Source organism: Natator depressus, chromosome 13 (assembly GCF_965152275.1).
Source record: "Natator depressus isolate rNatDep1 chromosome 13, rNatDep2.hap1, whole genome shotgun sequence".
Classification (NCBI taxonomy): Eukaryota; Metazoa; Chordata; order Testudines; family Cheloniidae; genus Natator; species Natator depressus.
Window position 1 is genome coordinate 26347041 of NC_134246.1, and position 20420 is coordinate 26367460.

Sequence of the window (20420 nt, forward strand, 5' to 3'; positions counted from 1 at the left end):
ATTATTCAGGCATCCTGCTGTCTATCTGGGTCACTATATCTTGTGCCAGATTTCTTCTATGAAGTTACTAATCAAAATAACAGAGGAGGAAAGTAGCGACTCCAATTTAATTTTCACAACTGAGCTACTATTAGAGTTTGGTTGCTTCAGTCTGCTCCTTCACAGCAGCAGAATACAAGAAGATAAGGTTAAAGGTTCCAGAGATCTCTCTGCTCATTTTATTTATTCTTCCACTATATTTCTTCTTGCTCCATAATTATGTCAGGTGTTATCTCAATAGGTCCCAGATGGTGTCTTCTCTTCTGCTTCTTCGGTTTGTCCCAGGGCTTGCATTCAATTCCAATGGGCACATCTACACTATGCTTTTTTATCCCAAGTTAATGGATTGTTTTTTACCATAAGGATCAGCAAACATTTGTAGCGTCAATCAAATGTGTAGCGTCCAAACTAGCCTTCCCAGAGGTGTTTACAATCTCAAGTTAACTATCAATTAACCTGAAGTAAAAATCTCTAGAACACACTAATAGCATCTAGTTCTTATATAGTGGTTTTCATCCACAGATCTCAAAAGTGCTTTAACATAGGAGATCAGTATCATTATACATACTGTCCCCAATGGACAAGCCCAGTGACTTCAACAGCTGCAAGTCCCTCTAAAAAAAAAGAAGTCACCATGCACATGTTGCACGCCTGTACTTAAAAATGAACCATATACAACTTTTATATAATACTCCTTAAGATTACAGACAAGCTGCACAATCTGTTCTCTGAAGAGTCCTTTGGTGTCATGGTTGATGTTTTTTACTCAAAAAGATGTCTTCACCTTTTATTACTTAAAAAGAAAAGGAGTACTTGTGGCACCTTAGAGACTAACCATTTATTTGAGCATAAGCTTTCGTGAGCTACAGCTCACTTCATCGGATGCATACTGTGAAGTATGCATCCGATGAAGTGAGCTGTAGCTCACGAAAGCTTATGCTCAAATAAATGGTTAGTCTCTAAGGTGCCACAAGTACTCCTTTTCTTTTTGCGAATACAGACTAACTCAGCTATTACTCTGAAACCTTTTATTACTTGTCAGTGTCTAGGTGCTTCTACCTCTTGGAACTGCTCCAATTGTTTCTCACACACAGGGTAGGTCTCCACTGTATAGTCAACCCAATCTCTTACTTGTGTGTTGCCCCTAATCCAGCTCTCTCCTACCCCCAAAAGCCTCCAATGAGAGTTTAGTGGTGCTTTCAATCTGAGCTAGTTGGCCCATTCTGGGGTTCAGGCTTGTAATCCCTGCCTACTTTGCAGTGAGGGCACAGGCTAGACCATTTGAGTGCCGATAACCATCATCCAATGGCTTCACAAAATTTCTCCCATGTGCTCATAAGGACAGACAAGCTCTCCGACAAGTCACTGAGAAATAAGCAGAGTAGCTCAATTTACTGCAGCATGAAGAAGCAAGAGATATGCCCCCAAAAGTCCTAGCAGCCCACACAGGTGAATGCAGCACCAGTGAGGACGCAGTAATTCAAACGTGGCTTTTACAGTATAGCTACTCACACCCAGGCTAGGTTACCCTGGATGCTCAGATCCAGGTGCTGATCACCCATGTTAACTCTACACTGAAAACATACTCAGAGTGCATTCATTCACAGGTCTTGATGCATGCTTCAGCTCAACCAATCAGTTATTATGGAGGTGCACGAATGGCTCCATAATTAAGGTTGCATTGAGTTTTCTACTTCAAACAGCTTGAGTTCATTAACTTGCATGACACTGTAAGGCCTCTTTGTTTACCCAGGCTTTTGGTGAGGGAGGAGCATAATAAAGGCTGGCACTTGCACATGAGATGGGGGGTACTGCTTGAGTCTGAATAAATCTGACTTGTTAATTTGTGTATTTGGGTGAGGAAAAGCTGCTGGGTTTGTATTTTGTGTGACCGTTTAATTTACTACAAAAATACTTACCAATTTAGAGAATGTTATTTTTATATATATATATATATATATATATATATATATATATATATATATATATATATTACACACACACACACAGAAAAATACACAGGTCAACCACCTCTGCTTTCACACACCCTTCAGACACAGCTTTCAAGCAAAAACCCTTAAAACAAGAAACATATTCCTTCATAAATTATGGTAAGTGTAGTACGGTATGCGTGTTTGATTCTGTTATCCCTCCAAAGCACTATTATCTTCTCTTCCTATTTACTGCTCAAAGTTTGGTTAGACACATGCCTTTATACTTGCCTCTGCTCTACCCTTTCATCATCAGTAATTGTTCATACACACCTCTGTTCACCCAGCTCTACACAGAGCTCTCAAAAGAAACCCAGCCTCACCCACACAAGGCCATAGCTACACCCTGCCCACCAGTCAGCCATGATATTCAGTCACTCATCACTAAGTATAGTATCTTTAATTGCTTTGAAGAATGACCAATCTTCCCTTTGCATTTTTGCTATTCCATCTATTTTTTTATTTAATAAAATAATTGCATCACTTGGCTAAAATGAGACAAATTAAATATATTAAATTAGCTTTAAAAGATTAAATCATCAGCTCATTTTTGCTTAAGTCCACTAATTGCCACAGGATTTGCACTATTGGTCTACAGAGCCAGTACCAACATAGGACAAAGCTATCTGCAGGACTGGGTCCTATTGGAGGAACTTTCCAAAATGTAGTGATGATTTGTTTTGATAACTTTGCAAAGTTCTTTCTATGGTATATTAGGCACTCACAGATCCCTGACCATTTCAAAACAAGTCCTAGGGTAAAGTTTACAAAAGCACCTGACTTGAGCCTTGTCTACATGGGAAAGTTTTACCAGTTATACCGGTATAACTCCCTTTGTTGACAGTCTTATTCCAGTATGAGTGTCTTTTTACATACACTAAACTGAAAAATGGTGTTCATACCATAATACTTGGCTACCCAAGAGGTTATATGGCCATAACCATATCACTATAATTTGTAAAACTTTCCTGCGTAGACAAACCTTGAGTCTGCTAAATCACTTGGGGACTTTTGAAAATGTTAGCTGTAAACTTTATTTGCTTGCTGCTGTTTTTAATTTAACTTGTAAATAACCAGGAATTTGCTCTATCTGATTGCAGGGCAGGAGGATTAGAGTTATACAAGAGAAAGTACAGAATAAATTATGTTAAGGATAGGATGTGAAATGTCAAAAAAGCAAAGAAATTCCGTTAAATTGGAGCGTCTCTCTCCACCTATGCAAAACCCACGAACTTGGGGATATATTTATAAATATTTTTTGCCTATATAATGATAGGCAGACAGTTTGTGGTCACCTTAGCTGTGCGCTGATTGGGCCACAAGCATCCTAGGGTTGAGAACCGCTACTTTAAAATGTTAAATGTAATGTTGCTCTGGAAGTTTGCCATTCTGATCCATAAAAATGGCACTTATTGCCAAAGAAAACAGTCTCACTTATTTCATGAAGGTAGGAAGCATTTGAAGTTTTTCATTAATTAACAGATTTGTTTAATTCCAAGTATGTTTTAATTTGTATGTACTCCATTTTTTGTACTAGCAGGAAATTAGAAAATGGGATATTAACTGTTCAAATTTTAATTACTGCAGAAATAAAGATCCATAACAGGTTCAGAAAAAATGAATATTAACTTCTTGCTAACAATTCTATTTGGCAATTAATTAAAAGAATGCACCAACTGTCTGTCTACCAGGATAAGTTTTTCTACATATTTAGATTATGAAAACTTCATCCATTTTTGAGTAGAGGAGAAAGATGATAAATGGTCCATATTGACTAAACCATGCATTGTAAATTAGTAAACGAAAACCCAGAGAATTTCCATTCACTTTTTAGCATATTGGGAGTTTTTTGTCTTAATGGCACTGTTTTCACTAGTGAATTGGAGGGCCAGATCATCTTCCTCAGTTTGATGTTTTCTCCCCTTTTTCCTATTAGTGAGTGCTTTAGCCCCATTCAGACAGCTGAAATAAGGAATCTGCACTAAAGACTAAACTACTAAGAGTAATACATGGGGAAGGGAGATGTACACAAGAGGAACGCAGACTGGCCCTCCTCCCAAAACACAGCCCAGTTTTGTTGGCCTTCTATCTCCCAAACTCCTTTATTTTCTTTTGCCTTCTCTCCCTACTGCTCTGAATGATCTGCTCTGAAGAGCAGCCTAAGGCTATGTCTACACTACAGATCTTACAGTGGCACAGCTGTAGGGCTGCTGCTGTACCACTGTAAGGTCCCCCATGTAGCCACTCTATTCCAATGGGGGGGGGGGGGGGGGCTTTTCTATCAGCTTAATTAAACCACCACCACCACCAAGCAGCGGTAGCTATGACGAGAGGTGAACGTTTCCCACGGACATAGCACTGTCCACACCAGCACTTGTTGGTGAAGCTTATGTCGGTCAGGGGTGTGTTTTTTCACACCTCCTGACCAACAAAAGTTTTACTGACAAAAGTGCCAGTGTAGATATAGCCTAAGACACACATCTTCACTAGGGGGAAAAAGTGTGTTCTGAATACAAGGTAAAATCCTAGTGAAAATAGCTTGCAGTTTTCACACAAGTTTGCAGGGCCAGTTAAAGTCTAAATCAATCTGCTAACTCGGGGAAAAACTATGAACTGCCTTGTCTGCATAAGAACTTTTACCTTGAGTTAGCAAACACATCTTTTTTCCTAATGAAGACAGAGCCAAAGAGTCCAAGAGCAAGTCAGCTGTCTCCAGCTACAGGCACCTGCACTCCTGCTTCAGTGAAATTGGTCATCTAATCACATATGCACCTAAAGGTACTCTTTGCGTACAGTAAGTGAAAATGTGGCAGAAAGTTGAATCTCATTTTTTAAATTGCATATTTTTCCACAGCAAATGTAGGCACATATTGCTGTTATGGACAGGTACATTTTGTAGATAGAAATCAAAGTAAGATGCATGCTTTCTGTTCAATTTGTGACAACCATAATAATACAGCCTTAGCTATGATTTTGACAATCTCAGTTAAGCTCCCAGTGGACACGTGTTTACAAATCCCTTCACCGCAACTGGCATCCTTTCGTAGTCTCAGAAGAGGAGAAAGGATTGAGCAAACATGGGACAATAACCCCTAATCCCTAAGAGTGTTCCCTCCAGACCAGAGTTGAAGAATACTGGCAGGGTACTGTGTGAAAACTTGTGCCACTCCTGCCAAGCTGGACCTGCTCTATGAATAGTCGCCTTCAGTCTTCATTGTTACAAATCCAACATTTCAAGAGCACTAAAATTTACAATCAAGATTTTTAATATGAACACTTACTGACAGCAAATAAATCTAAGCCCCACACTCATAAAATAGGGAAAAGTCAAAATTAGAAAAAGATCAGACTTTTTACTTCTTAAAGACTTATTTGGAGACGCCACTCTATTATTTTCATGAGACAAGAGTAAGTTTGTCCATTCCTCTGGGTTTTCCAGTTTATAAGATACTCATTTCGTTCTGTGAGAATTTGTAAAAATCCTCTAAATCAAAAGATGCTTCTAAAAAAAAAAAAAAAGAGTGTTTTTGCACTGAAGACTTCTTTTGAAACTACCTTAAAACCAAAATACCTATATAAGAATTTAACATTATACTTGATTAAATGATTTACATGGATTCCCAGCTAACAAGTGCTAGTAAATCTAAACATAAATCTTGACATATAAAGAGAAAAAACTTGTTTTTAAACTAATTTTGTGAAGCTGTTCTGCTCTGCCTTTCATAGACTTACAAAGAAAAACTTCATAAATAGCGGTCATTACATTTGGTCAAATGTTCAAAAAACTCCATTTAATCATAATAAACATCAAGTATAAATGGGACAATTTTTAAAATTAAGAAGTTAACAAGATGAGTATTTTCAGATTGTGTTCCTTGTGTTACTGCATCTCAGAATACAGACAGAGGTACAAATAAAAATATCTTAGAGAGAAATCATTCTAAATAGCGTATGAAGCAACAGTTTTAAATGCTTACACTTCCTTAACTATTTAGAATGATTTCTCTCTAAGGAATTCACTTATATATGAATTTGATGCTGTGTGGTATGATATATAAAAACAGAAAAATAAACACTCCATCTTACTGGCTTAAAAAGGTGAGGTTAGCACATAGTATGGATTAGCTAACCACATACAGGTTACACTAAACACTATGCTCTTAATATCTGGAGTACACATATCTACAGATAAGAATATTTGCTTCCTCCTTCCCTAAACAGAAGGTAGACTTGAAAACATATTAAGGGAAGATTATCTAGATAAAAAGCTTGTGTTTTGAGTGACATTTATGGAATATGCTTTTGGGGGATATAAAAAGGGTCTGGTTAACCCCTTTTACACTTTTTTTTTTTTTAAATTCAAAGGCAAGATACACCAATGGAACTTTTAAAAAATAAAATGCAATAAGTACAACTTTAAAAAAAGTCAAAGTTTTATTACATTTAAAAGTCAGCTAACAGCCAACTGTACATATTAATACTATTTAGCATTTTCTGTCTTCAAAGCACAGATTAACTAATAAATTTGCAACACTCTTAGGTGTGGAAACAGACAGAGAGGGTTCAGGGAAAGTGCAGTGGGCCAAAATGCTCAGCACACAGGGTTTACTAAGCACCTGTTCAGAAAGGGTTCTTTATACCATGGAGAAGTGTGTGAAAAATGCTCAGCAACATGAACAGTGCCTGAGTACTAAGTAGGAGGAAGTGGACCCTGTGATCAGAGAGATAATGGTTACAGGATATATATACACAAGGCATACCCTATGTACATTCCAATGAATACAAATAAATCATGTTATTTTATTTTGGTTGTTTAAAAATGCGTCATCCAGTACCCTGGATGCATACACAAAAACAAAAACAATTTGGACCTATGGAAAAAAACATCTCTTCCAATCCGATCTGATTCCCCTCACAAGGCTCACACACCCAAGCCAGCCACTTATTCATACTATCCAGCCCAAAGATAAACCTGAAGACTTATTTACACATAGTTTTTGTACCACTTTAACTGCTGGTTTCTAAAACATTAAAGCAGTACACGCCCCTAGTGTGGGCAAAGCTATATTGGTATAACTAAACTAGATCAATATAAAGCACCTTTATACCAGAATAACTGTGTCCACATGAGGGGGTTATACCACTTCAACTATGTCAGTTTCCAAACCAATATAGTTATAGCAGTACAGACTGTACAGAAAAACCCTGTGAGAAAGAGAGAAACTTCCAATGGGACCTGAGGTCAACAGATTAAGGCCCTGACTAACCAAGGTGAGAAACAGATTTCACAGTTGAGGACTCCTCACCAAGAAAAATCTGTCAAGGCCCCTTGTGAATAAACCAGGGGATTGCTAGCTCATGTTCCTCAGATCTCAACTGTTGCAGTAATATTACCAAGGCAGAGAAGCAGAGTCTGAGGCACCATGGTCTAGCTGGTTTAAAGCTTTACATGTTTAAAAATGACCAAACCAGCATGCCCAATTTTTGGATTCTCAGTTACCCCAACTACCAACCAGGAGAAATGGTTACCAGAACATACTTAAGAAGTTTTTCTTTGAAAAAACTGAGAACAAGAACTGCCACAAGGGCTGGACACAGACACAAATACACCCAAGGGTGTTAATGAAATGAACTCTCTCAAAGGAAGTTCACCAACATCTCATGTGTGCTGTTTATGCTGATTTACCAGTCTGCAGCTCACTTTCTATCTAATAAAGTGAAAGAAGCTGAAGGAACAAAGCTCAAACCTTAGTTGCTCCGTTAGCAGCTCAAAGCCACATTCTCAGTTCTGAGATACAACCATGCAGAAGCTGTAAGTGACTTGCCCCAAAGTCACTCAGTAACCATAATAGCCAGGATACAAGTCCTGTGACAGACTTTTGACCCAGGAGCAATCACAAGCAGCCTGTCTCAATACTTCAGTTTATTTAAAATAAATTGCTAATTCTGAGATATTCACAAATTCTAAATATTCTTGATGATAAAGGTTCATTTTGTATAGCTATCAGTTTAATCAAATTCATAGAATAGATGATAACCAGATTAAGGAATTTGAGCGGGAATGCTCATTTTCCCTATGCCCTCCACATTCAAGGCCTTTTGAAACACAGGGCAGGCTATCTTTCCTTAGTCCAGGGCTTAAAAATTTACTAGACATCCATTAGCCAGAAACCAATACAAATGAGAAATGAAAAACAGTGAGACGCAAGTGGAACCTCTTGGTGAGATGCTCAGACTTCCCTTCAACTTCTAACCGCTGACAAAGAGGAGAGCAGTAAAAAAAAATTTAACAGGATGGCATCAATGGATCCTGCTCAGAAGCGTCTGCTTTCATATAATGTTCTGGCTAATGGGTCAGGCTTCAAATTTGATGCCCCACTTCCTAGTTCTGCTCAACCAATGGAAAAGAAAAGGCACATTTACTCTTTTCCCCCACTTCACAATGGTATATGGTGGGTGAATTTTTCAAGCCCTACCTCTGCTTGACTGGAGCACATGTATTAAAGATGCTTGTTTCAGGACCAACTATTTAAATGCAAACATTAGCAACTCTATTCATGTACAAGGCAACAGACACATCCTAGTTATACATTTTGGAACAGCTCAAATAAGTGTGAGGAAGAAGCTAGTAGTGTTTCTACACAAAAGAACTGGAAGAAAATACCCTACTTGTGAACATTCCAAAATTCCATATTAGCATTGTCTGCTTGTTTAAATAGTTAGAATAACCAATGTCAATGTCCCCATATCATGTTTCCTCAGAGAAAATCTATGTCCTCAATATTTTTATTACTGTGTTCTGTGAACTAACTATAGTTAGTGCAGAAATTCCATTTATAATTTAAGAGTTTAATGGAAAAATGTCAGAGGTTTTTAAAAGTTTGCATAGAGCTGGTAATAAGAAATTTTCCAAGAATGGGAACCTCATTTGCAGGTTTTCAAAGGTTTCTTTTCCAGTTTACAGTGAGTCTTTCTGAAAAAAAAATCACAGATTGTTTTATTTCCTTTAAATCTATATTGAACAATCCCTTTGGAGGCCTTTGACATGGCAAGAACTCTCCTCTGCAACCCAAGTTCTAAACACTACACAAAGAAGCAAGATTATTATTTACTTTCTTCTCTAGAAGGAAGAAAAGTGGGATACAGACTACCCTTTTTTCCCCCCAAAAGTGGGCACCAAATTAGTTCAGATGCCTAACAAAACACAGCCAAATGAACGATGCCAAACAGATGGACTGTCTGGAACCTTTAAAAAAAAAACAAAAAAACAACCCCAACACATTTGCTTGATTCTGTGGCAGACATTGGAAAAACAGAAAAAACACTTCCAAGATAGATAGGCAAACTGTGATTACATCCTATTTTGCCTTCTGGAGCAAGCATGCACATCATAATCCTTCGGTATGTGGGCAAAGCTCGTTTACAGTAAGCAGCTGTAAATGTTCTTCTCCCAGCTACACGTACATGTGCTGTGCTAAATGTCACTCCCTTTTGAAGTGTGAGGGCACACAAACTACAATCATCTATCACAAAGTAAATCATACCAGCAGACTGACAAATCTAGCATGAAAAAAGCACAGAACTGGAGAGGCAAACTTAGAAGCACAATGTCCATAGTGTAGTTTATAGCACATATATACGCTAGATTATTATCCTTTTCAGTTTATTCTTTTATACACATTGTTTTCCTTATTTGTTTTGAATGAAAGTGGAATTATTTATTGTTTGTATACCACCAGCATGTGATACATTTTAACAGATGGTTTAAGTTAACATGAATAGTGTTATTTAACAAATTCACTGCATTATAATCCATTCATATAAAATATATTTGTCTGGGCACTAACATTGCTAATTGATATCAACACATCTCTGTAAAGCGTTTGTCGATTAACCCACTGGATGAGTCAGAAGATGGAAAAAAACAAATGGATTTTGTAGGCCTCATGAGAAATGGATCATTTATTTTTGGAATTATTTTAGTTTAAACTTTCCTAGAAAATGGAATGGTAGATTTAAAACCTAAAGCAGACTCCTGACATATTTTAAAGCATGTAATTCTTAAACTACATTCGGTAATGCCTGTTATCCCATCTCTTCTTTTAAAACGTTGGGAAACATGTCTAATCTCTAAAATAAGGAAATAAATCTCAATTCCCATGGCTGCTTCACCATGAACAATTAGAATATAAATACCTAAACAGGAGAGAAGAAAACAGAAACTATATTGCTTAACAGTTTTATTCATATAAATAATCTCCCCCCACTCTCCCTCCACCTTTAAACACTGTGATAACTGTTTAATCTGTAAGGAGCTTTCAAACTTAGTATTCAGAAGCCTCAGTTATTTTCCACTCCATCAGTTCAACTTCTTTCATAACTACTATACCATATCTTTGTTTAAAAGATGTAAGAAAAAATTCACTTTGAATCATAAAGCAGATATTATTCTGATGATAACTTGGAAGTGAACTTATTCACAGAGACGGTTAAAACTGTCAAACTGCAACTAAGAACACAAACTAGAATGTGTTTGGCTCTTTTACAGCAGCACAAACCAATGTAACCACAATTAAGTCAGTAGAACAGCTCTCAACTTTCACAGCTGGAAGAGAGAGCATAACTTGATCGACTGCTTTCAAGCAATTTTTTAGTCTCACCCTCATGAGATCTGAACAGGAAGATGGAGCCAAGGTGGGACTTTATTCCTAAATTTCTAAGCCTGTTTTTCAAGTAGTGCAAACCAGCAGTGGTTCAATCTGCCCTTATTCCTTCATTACTTCTAGTCTGCCCTTTACATTTATTAGGTAAGATTAGCCCCAGTAAAAGGGAAAGGAGGAAGATACGGAGTAATAAAGACTGGACAAAATAATGGGAAACACTCTAATGAACAATCCAGTATTAGCCAAAGGAATGGAAAAGATGACCTAAAAGACCTTTCCCATCTCTAATTTCTTGGATTCAATAAAAGTTCGTTTCTGCTGAGAGACTTTTGCCAATTCAAAGAGTAACGGATGTCTCTAACTATACCAAATTACAAGGTAGGCCCCTTATTCTACACCTATGCTACTTCTGCCTCTCACAATCTGGTGTTGTCTTTCCTATTTTAAATTATAGCTATCAAAACAAGCTAAATCCTGAAAGAGAGGTGGCAGAAAATTTCAGACCCAGTTAAATAATGACTCCCACATCATTGCAACCTTCCTCTACCTACATTTTGGGTTTTGTTGTCACACAAGATCAGTGGTGCACATTTAGATACTGGAGGGTTAAGTAACTAAGACCCATCCATGTTTCCAGACTAAAAGTGAGGGCACCGATGCTGCCATTCTAGAATGACTTTACTTATTAAAGATTACTACAATACTGTATAGTAATAACCATACACATTGCAGTTACACTCACTTATGCTTTAATGTTTTGGACCATTACTTTACGACACTACATTTTTTTTAATAGGACAAAGCAAGTAAAAGCGGGTTAGATTGCTGCAGCAAAAGAGGCTCTAGCAAGACTCACCAGGATAGAGTGGAGGCACTAGTAGTCAAAGGTCTGGGGAAGGGACTGAGCTAGAGGATTACTGAATTGAGAGGAATGAGTTGGAGGGAATAAATTATCAGTTCACACAAGCCAAACACCTGGAGGGTCATTTGGGGGGCAGAGGGTCTCAATAAAATGGGCATCCTGTGGGGGAGAGGAACCTAGAAGAGGAGGGAAACCCCCCAGGGCTGGCAAATCATGCAGAACCACTCAGCAGTCTATGAACACCCCCAGGACAGGACTGTGCTGTGTGGCCACAGGTCAGGGCACTGGGGTCTAGCAGCCAGAGTGGGCTGGTGGGTGGACAGGGAGAGGGCTGTGGTCAGAGCCAGAGAGGGCTGGTTGTGGGTGGGGCTGTGGCCAGAGGTCAGGGCACTGGGGTTTAGCAGCCGGAGTGGCTGGTTGGGGACGGGGCTGTGGCCAGAGATCAGAGCACTGCGGTCTAGCACCAGAGGGGGCTGGTCACAGGAGTGGCAAGACAGGGAGAGGGCTGTAGTCCAAGCACTGGATCTGGTAGCCAGAGGGGGCTGGTTGGGGGCGGGCCTGTGGCCAGCGATCAGGGCTCTGGGGTCTGGCAGCCAGAGGGGGCTGGTGGGTGGACAGGGAGAGGGCGGTGGTCAGAGCACTGGCTCTGGTAGCCAGAGGGGGCTGTGGCCAGCGATCAGGCTCTGGCAGCCAGAGGGGGCTGGTGGGTGGACAGGGAGAGGGCTGCGGCCAGCGATCAGGGCTCTGGCAGCCAAAGGGGGCTGGTCAGGAGGGGGGAGGGGTTCTGGCCAGACGTCCTGCGGGAAGCCGGTCTGGGGGCTGCCCCCACCGCACGCGGCAAGGAGCGAAATGCCTCCCTCCTCCCCGACTGCACATGTTGTGACCCCCGGAGAGGGGGCGGCGGCGGCTCCCCCGGGCCAGGCCTGCCCCACCCCCGAGCCCCTCTCCGACGGCGGAGCCGACGCGCCACTTCGAGGGGAGACCGGGAGGGATACAGCCCCTTCTCCGCTGCCACCTCCCGCCGCGGTGGGCTCCTTACCGGTCAGGGCGGCGGTGCCAGCTCCCCAAGCCTTCCGCCAAGATGGCAGCCTGTCCGAGCCCAACCTCAGGCAGCGACTTCGCAAAGTCGGGCGGACAATCCGCATGCGCAGAGTCAGCGACGGCGGCGGAAGGTGGAGGCGGGCGAAAACTATAACTCCCAGCGTGCCCCGCGGGCCCTACGCATGCGCGTGGAGGGGGCGGGGCGGCTCCTGGGCCGCGGCCTGGGCCCGTCGTAGGGGTGCGGGTGTTTCGCCTCTATGGGGATTTGGGCGTTGACTTGGCTCCCTCAGGGGGCGGGAAGGGGCTGAGCCATGGGCACCCCCAGACAGGGATCCTGGGGGCCTCTGTTTGAGCTGTGAGGGATCCTGGAGGAGGGGCTCTGTGTGGGCAGTGGGGACCCCCGGGCAGCGATTATGGGGGGCTCTGTGTGGGTGGGGACCCCCAGGCAGCGATTATGGGGGGCTCTGTGTGGGTAGTGGGAACCCCCGGATAGCGATTTTGGGGGGGCTCTGTGTGGGCAGTGGGGTCTTGAGACACAGGGATCTGGTGGGAGGGGGCTATGGGCATGTTCAGAAGTGCTTTGAACACTTTTCGTACGGAGAAGCTAGAGTACGGTTATTCTGTGAAAAGTGGCATTGAAGGATTCCATTTTTTATCTCTGAAGGCCCAATCCGTCGTCATAATGGCAAATCTCAAAGGAACGTGGCCTTCTTGCAAATCAAGTGCCATCTGGTTTGATTTTTGGCAAGGTACTTAAGGTGGTCTCTATAACAGTATATGTGCAGAATCTAGCTTGAATTGGGGCTTCTAGATGCTGCTGTAAACAATAATAAAAACAGTAAGATTGCATTAGAGATTTCAAGTGTGCTGCTCCAACCAGCTCCAGTATAAAAATATAGCAGCACTGGGCACCTTAGAATGGAGCTAGAAACACAATGATACAGTTTCAAAAAGAGATTTCTGTTCTGCATGGATCTGTGTACCTCATTAGAAAGAATTAATAAAATGCCTTTAGAGCCCTGAAGACTGAAGTCCTTTTCATCCACAGATCTGTTACAGAAGGAGGGAAGCAGGGCAGCCTTCCCAAACACTGCCTACTGTACCACAACCTTCCCCTGGAGAAGTGAGTTGTCTCTATGGCTATGTCTACACTCACATTCCCCCCACTGCATTAGATCCAGCGGGAGCATTGCTGACGTTTAGACTGTGTTGTCTAATTCTGTTTGGAGCACAGTAGTTAAAACACCGATGGACTAACTGCATTACTGCCACCCATGGAGATGCACCATTGGTAGTGCAATCATGGAAAATTTTAAGACAGCTGAGAGTGTAAACAAGGCATAAGAGTGAGAGGATAGTTCAGTCTCCATGGTATGATCAATCCTGGGCTTCTGCTGAGAGCACCAACGAGACTGTCAACTAAAAGTACAGTAGAATCCTTTTTTATGAACTAATTGGAGACTGAGGAATTCATAAAATCAAACAGTTCATAAAACTGAACATCTCAAAATTACAGTAAGTACTGTGCATAAGTTGCAGTATGGTGACATCATTGCTTTCTTCTTGTCCTTCAAACCACTACAAAGCAATTTCCAATGCACTGAAGGTATCAGAACATGAAGGGATGTTGACTTTTTCTTCATCAACATCACTTTCATTATGTGATTTCCTCCCCCTTCCTGCCCCCCCCATGAGGAAAAATGGTTTGTATAACTGGTCATTCATAATATCGGTGTTTGTAAAATTGAGGTTCTACTGTAATATATTGCATGTTCATCCACTGATCTCCAAGCACTTCACAAAAGTGGGTAAGGATCAGCCCCATTTTAACCGATGCATGGAGAGGTTAAATAACATATTCAAGATCACACAGCAAGTCATTGGCAGAGTTGGAAACAGCATCCTGGTCTCCTGACTCCTCAACCTGTGTTAAGGTATTTTTGTTGTTTGTTATGTGTACTAGCATAGACCGTAAGGGCTTGTCTACGCTTACGGGTAGATTGGCACTGCTGCAGTCAATGCAGAGAGTGTCGATTTAGTAGGTCTGGTGAAGACATGCTAAATGGATGGGAGAATACTCTCCCATCGATTTGTGTACTCCACCTCCCCGAGAAGCATAAGGGAAGTAGATGGGAGAGCGTAGCCACTGCAGTAAGTGGATCTAACTATGTCAACTTCAGTTATGTTATTCACATAACTGAAGTTGCGTAAATTAGATTGATTTACCATGGTAGTGTAGACCAGCCCTGAGAGGGCCAATCATTAACCAAGACCCTATTGTGCTAGCTGCTGTACAAACACAGAACAAAAAGATGGTCCCTGCTCCAAAGAGACCACTGCAGACGTCCGGTTATGGAAGCAGTTTTCCTAATAGGGACAGTTGTCTACTTGGGCATTGGACTAGGAACCCCAACCAAATATCACATAAGCTCCTGAGTAGTCATCAGATCTTACCTATTTTCAGTTACTGCTGATCTAGTCTAAATATGAAATAGCAACTTAGCGCTTTCACGTGCTTTCAGACTTTGGAAAGTTGCTGATGAATAGGAATAGTAATATTTGTATTTCCACTACATTTTTCATCTGAGGATTTCAAAGCACTTTATTAACATTTATTAAGTAAGTCTTACAGCTTCTCTGTTAGGTAGATAATTATTATGGCAACTGATTAACATTTTACTATTGCCCTTGTGATTTTGAATTTTGCATTTGTAATAACACAATTTCTTACGTGCCATTCTTTCTGTGTCCGAACACACTCAATTTGTCCCTGAAGATGGAATAATGCTGTCCCACAAGGAAGTGGGTGAATGCTAATTGTTAATTATCATTTGAAATCCTCTTTGGCTACTCAGATATCAGTAGGCACAGATACTTGGCTTCCGAATGGTTGGAAAATACTAACGAAGACTTCAAGGGACATGAGAGACTATCATTTCCAGGAGAATCAATGGGGGCGAAACTAACACATGAGTAAAAAGAAAAGGAGTACTTGTGGCACCTTAGAGACTAAAAAATACAGACTAACACGGCTGCTACTCTGAAACCTAACACATGAGTAATTATTTTGTATGGCAATTGAGCACTACTGTGTTGTTGAACTGCTCCCCAATGCATAATCAGAATGTGGGGAAGGAAATGACACCATCAAGAAAGGTATGTATTTTAAACAGAAAGACACTGTATTTTGGGAATATTGTTTCTCACCTCCCTGCACAGGAAGTTGAGCATTATTTTTCTCCATACGAAATGGGACCTAAAAACATCATCACTGCTCTGCTGAGGCCTCTTTAGAGACAAATTAGGTCAGAAAGAGAGTGCATGCAGTTACAGTGATCTGCTGAGACATGGTTCTCTGTTCTGTAGCTGAGCATTTGTACAGTAGATTCTCTTAGGAACCTTAGCAGTACAGCATGGCCAGAATTCTCAAACCTGCATGTCTAAATATATGCATTTTAACCTTAGAGAGGTAGTGAATTGTAGGATCAGGAGCAGGGAGAGATGTCAAGCCAGAGCCTGAGCAACTGCAGCAGCACCAGCTAGCTAGAAGGGGAAGAGGGTACCTTTACTGACATTTATGAAAGCATCAGGCTGTGCATAGAGCTAGTTCACATTTTTCAGGGTTTTTTTGTTGTTGTTATTGTTGGGTTTTTTTGGCAGAAAAATGACCTTTTCTGGAATTAGAAATTTTTGCCAAAAAAAATTTTCCAAATTTTTTCAATTTTGTTGACAAAAGTGGCAAATAAAAAATTGTCAGTTTTTTGGTTTCTTTCCCTCCCACTTTCTCCCTCTGTCCCCTCTTCTGACCCCCTTTTCAGGGGAGAAATAAGGGAAGGGCAGGAGAAAAAACTCAACATGTTTGATAAAAATGTTTATAAAAACTTTGCAAAATGGAAAACTTTTCCTCTTCTAAATTTGTCGAATGAAAATAACTGATTTAAAAAATAAATATTTTTTTTATTTTCAACCTGCTCTGCCTGAATTTGGTAAGGAGGAGGGGGAGCAGATGACAAATGAGCTCTAGGCTCAAGAAGTTTGAGAATCACTGACTTGCAAGGCAAATGGAAAGCCAGGGTGATGGGGCATTGCTGAAGAATGGTAAGTAATTGAATCTCACAGCACAGTGATCACAAATGTTACACAAACTAAATCTGTGAAAGCTTTGCTGCCTGATAACTGTGGAGGCTTATGGGAGATGAGTCTCAGGCCACAAGACATGGTCATAGCATGGAAACCATCAGCATCTCTGGCTAATTGATAAGGTTGCTGGCATCCTGAGCAAAGAAATTGAGGGCTGAATGAGCAAAGGAGATGAAACAACTCGTTCCCACTTTGGAGATGCTTCTTTCTGGTCAAACTGGAGGCAAATTGGTGTGAAGGAGCTTCCAGTCTGTCTGTGTGGTCAGAGGGCTTCACACTACAAGGCTGTGAATCCAGCACCTTTATCCACCAATACATTTACTCTTTATATTGCTTAAAAGGACATAGACAGACGAGTTGGGACTGTCAAAGAAGCCTAAGGGACTGGAGCACCCAAATCCCCTTGAACTTCAATTCAGGATCATTTGCCTATCTCCATTAGGCCCCTTTGAAAATTTCAGCAAACAGTGAGACGTGCTTTAGAAATGCAGATGGTGTGGAAGGAGGGAGACTTTATCTCATTTTAAAAAAAGAAAAGGAGTACTTGTGGCACCTTAGAGACTAACCAATTTATTTGAGCATAAGCTTTCGTGAGCTACAGCTCACTTCATCGGATGCAGCTGTAGCTCACGAAAGCTTATGTTCAAATAAATTGGTTAGTTTCTAAGGTGCCACAAGTACTCCTTTTCTTTTTGTGAATACAGACTAACACAGCTGCTGAAATCTATCTCATTTTAGACCTCTATTGATTTCTGCCCTAGGCAAGCCTGCAGTTCCCTGGTTTGTTTTGCTGTAAATGATCTACATCCAAAAGGCTAAATCATCCAGTTAAGTTCAGGGAAATGATGCAAAATATATCAACTTTGATTTAAAAAAAAAATTAAGGTTGAAAGTGTGTTTCACTGGAGTCCAGCTAACACCTAAACTCTCAATATAGATCAGGCCTCCTATGAGCTACGGCAGAGGTGGGCAAACTTTTTGGCCCGAGGGCTACATCTGGGGGGGGGAAATTGCATGCAGGGCCATGACTGTAGGGCTGGGGCAGGGGGCTGGGGTGCGGAGTGCAGGAAGGGGCTCAGGGCATGGGGTTGGGGCAGAGGAGGGGTGCAGGGTGTATGAGGGGGCTCAGGGCAGGGGGTTGGGGTGTGGCAGGGAGCTTGGGGCAGGGGGCTGGGGTCCAGCAAGGTTGCGGGGTGTGGCAGGGGGTTGGGGTGCAGGCAGGGGGCTCAGGGCAGGGAGTTGGGGTGCGGGCTCCGGCCTGGCGCTGCTTACCTGCAGTGGCTCCGGGGTGTGCAGTGGCGTGCACCGGGACCAGGCCAGGCTCCCTGCCTGCCTGCCCTGGCCCCGTGCCGCTCCTGGAAGTGGCCGGCACCACATCCCTGCGGCTCTTGGGGGTGGGGGGGAGGCGGCAGAGGGCTCCGCGCGCTGCCCTTGCCTGTGGATACCTCCCCTGAAGCTCCCATTGGCTGCAGTTCCCTGGCAATCCTTTGGGCCGTAGTTTGCCCACCCGTGAGCTATGGTAACACAATTAATAAATAATAATTTCAAATTCTGAACAAATATTCTTCACCTTTTAAAAACCTGAAATATTAGACTGTCTGGAAATGAACACTTCAGGGATCCAACCATTCCGAAAGCCTTAAAACCCTGCACAATTTGCTCTCCGTATCCAACCTTAACTTCATTCTGGGGCAGCAATTGGTTCTACAGCAAATACCTTGGATACTGAATCACAGAGTTAAGACAGTACTGATGCCAGGAAACAGTGAGCTGTTATATTTGTCCCAGCACCTGCCCTTAACGTACCAGATGCGGTGCTCACAGTTTACCAGATTGGATTAGGGAAAAACCCATATTAAGCTAAACTTGCGACCCCAGGTTCAATCCTCATCTTCATTGAGCTTAGCACAGCTGTGAGCAGAGATGGTTCTAAGCCACCTTTAAACTTCCCCAGAACCTGGGGCTGGCTAGGAACCAAACCAGCCCCTGGTGCAAGAGGGCTGCTCTAATTTACAGAGGTTAAACCAGAGCCTAGTTGAATGCCTTTGCTGAGGATCCCACATTGGTTTGAATGAGCCCTTATACCAGTTCCATTGACTCCAGCAGAGAATTCTCTTCTGGTTCTTTTTTCAGAGTAGCAGCCGTGTTAGTCTGTATCCGCAAAAAGAAAAGGAGGACTTGTGGCACCTTAGAGACTAACCAATTTATTTGAGCATAAGCTTTCGTGAGCTACAGCTCACTTCATTGGATGCTTGTTTCACTAGCTGGAAGTCCCTAGACATGAGAATGAATCACTTGAGGATATGCAACAAAAAGCCAGCCATTTTTTAATCCTTGGATCACCTCTGCTACTTGTATCAGGCAGTGGCATAAAAGAGAAAGTGACAAGTGTTTTGAGCATAGAGGCTCTTATCTAAATTGGAGACAGTTCCTCTCTTACAAGGTCTTTGAAACAAAGGTTACCTCTGCCCTCTGTTGGGGAGTTACTAATGGGAAGCAGCAGCTACTCAGAAACACACACACAGAATCAGAATCCGGTGGAATGAGGATCTGTGGTATAGAGAAGTCCTGATTAGGTGGGCTGTGGTGAAATCCAGCTTCAATTACATTTGGCAACAGGTTTGTACCTAATTTAACATGGAGGGACAACTGTTACTTTTAGTTACACCATTGTAAATGTAGACTGACACCAATGAAACTGATGAAAGTGCTGCAGATTAGCGTCAGTGTATCTGGGAGCAGAGTTTGGTTACTTATGTTATTTATATTGAAAAACCTAAAAGACCCAGTCAGGACTGGAGCCCCATTGTGAGGATGCTGTGCAAACTCATACAAGCTCCAGTTCCTCAAGATAAGCAACATATGAAGGATATTGGAGATGGTTATATTCAAAATATGAACAACTGTTACATTAAATACTTTTGTGAATACAGTATCGTGTGCACATAATACATTACATACCAAAGCACTGTGTTAAAAGAACATTAAGATTGCAAAGTCAAGTACTTATAAGTTAGGAAATGCCAGAACTAAGGTGCTTGTGCAATACAAATTCGGCTCCTTTGTGTGTATGCATTATAATAGTCTTTAATCAGCTGATCAGACACTAGTATTCCCAGAGAACCCCTGCCTCATTCAGTGCAAAGGATGGACAGTTCTCACTGAATGGGTAGCTATTCAATATTTCCTTTTATCCTCATTATTTAGTGTGTGTCCACTGAATAAAAGGAAATGTTGCATAGGTACCTTATTTACTGCATCTCATCCAAACCCTGCACTGGGTACAGAACTGTTAATTTTCTCATGTGCGTTTCTGTACTGCTCTCACTATAATATCTGAGTACCACACAAATAAATGAATTTATCTTCATGAGATGAGGGGGTATTAATATCACCATTTTATTGAGGGGGAACTGAGGCACAGAGTGTGAGGTCAAATGTGTCCACTAATATTGGGTGCCCCAGATGTCTCAACACAAGCACCCAGAAAACGAGGAACACCCAATTAGTGACCCCTAGTGCAGATTCTGGTTTAAGTGACTTCCCCAGCATCACACAGGAACTCTGTGGTAGCTCTCATGGGGGGGCATTTAATTGCCTTAGTCATGAGAACATCCTGTCTATATTACTGCAGTAGTCCCTGCTTCATTCACTGCACAACCCTGATTTGCTCCCAGAGCACAA

The 20420-nt window shown here is 41.7% G+C and overlaps 1 protein-coding gene across 2 annotated transcripts in view; it reads right to left on the minus strand.

Moving 5' to 3' along the window:
• ITCH (itchy E3 ubiquitin protein ligase) overlaps positions 1–12702 on the minus strand; it is a 122801-nt gene extending 110099 nt beyond the window's left edge. For both annotated transcript variants that reach the window (XM_074970289.1, XM_074970291.1), the window contains exon 1: positions 12595–12702. The gene's annotated coding sequence lies outside the window, so the exon portion shown is untranslated. The remainder of the gene's footprint in view (positions 1–12594) is intronic.
• Between the last annotated feature and the right edge of the window lie 7718 nt (positions 12703–20420).